The following is a 1,345-nucleotide window of genomic DNA, read 5'->3' on the forward strand; positions in this document are numbered from 1 at the left end:
AGGAGAGGAGAGGAGAGGGAGAGGAGATTAATTGAATTGTCTGGACTGGGGATGTATGGTTTGCTGACAGTAGAAAACATTGTTTGATTCCTATTCATCATGGAGAGGAGATCAGCTTGGTAATCTGGCCTATCAAGATAAGAGTTTTAGAATTTCTGCAGGAGACTGATAAGAGACATGGCAGGAAAAAAGCCTCCTGACTGGGGGGTGGAGGTTTTTTGATTTTTGGTTTCAGTTTTTTGTTTTGTTTTGTTTTGTTTTTTCCTGGGCATTTTCTGTGTTAGGCTTGCATTGCTAAGAGTAGTAAACAATCTGTTTGATTGCCTTAGTGCCTGCCCTAATTATCTCCTTTCTGCCCTTGCTGGGAGAAGAACCTTCCCAGAGGACTCAAGACGCAAATCCATAGCCACAGGTTTTAAACGCAGCTAGGGGCCTGGGGCTTTATATCCTTATATATTCAGGCACAAAGATGAAATGACTTGTAGGTGCCTGAATTAGTAAGAGTCTTCAGATACCTTCCAGAAAAAGCTCCCTATCCAGAAAGCACCCCAGAAAGCAGTCATGACAACACTACAATGTTTTAAGTTGAGCCCTCAAGATCAACAGTCTTATTGACAACCTCAGCCCTAGAATTTTTCAGTGCTTCAGAGTCAGGATAAAAGCAAACATAAATGTCAGGGTAAGTAAGTCAAGCTTTCAGGCAGTATTTATGACAAGCCCCTGGCTGACTCAAATCTGCAGTTTTCAAGAAGAAATACTATCTTTGGTTCCATTTACCTCAACAGCACATGGCTGAGAACTGCTTGAAGTATTTAAATGATAAAGTGGTAAAAAAAAAAAAAAAAAAAAAAAAAAAATTCTGAAATCACTTCTTTATTATTATTATTATTTTACAAACACTTTATTTTCTTTTAGAAATAAGTCATTAATTTAACAAATACATTGCTAACTGAAATACAAAATGTATTTAGATATTCAGAAATATAATCGGTATTTGTCTGCATTAGTTCAGTAGCCTGTGCTGATGGGAACCACTCTGGAAATGTTTGAAATTAATGGGAGATTTTACATCAGGGATTTCAGAATTACCTGACAATTTTACTTATTTGTTGATGTAGCAGAAACTTTTTTTTTTTTTTTTCTGCAGGTGATATACAGAACTGTAACACAGAGGAAGTCTACGAACCTACAACAAGACCAGTGCCCATGCAGATGTCCCAGAAACGCAAGGATCATCCTACACGCTTTCTCTCACTTTCACTGATGTTTCCTCTTCTTTTCATTCTTGTCATTTTCCTTTTCCATTAACCTGAAAGATTTTAAAGGAAAAAGATTTTAAACGAAA

This window comes from Oxyura jamaicensis, chromosome Z (genome assembly GCF_011077185.1).
Source record: "Oxyura jamaicensis isolate SHBP4307 breed ruddy duck chromosome Z, BPBGC_Ojam_1.0, whole genome shotgun sequence".
Classification (NCBI taxonomy): domain Eukaryota; kingdom Metazoa; phylum Chordata; class Aves; order Anseriformes; family Anatidae; genus Oxyura; species Oxyura jamaicensis.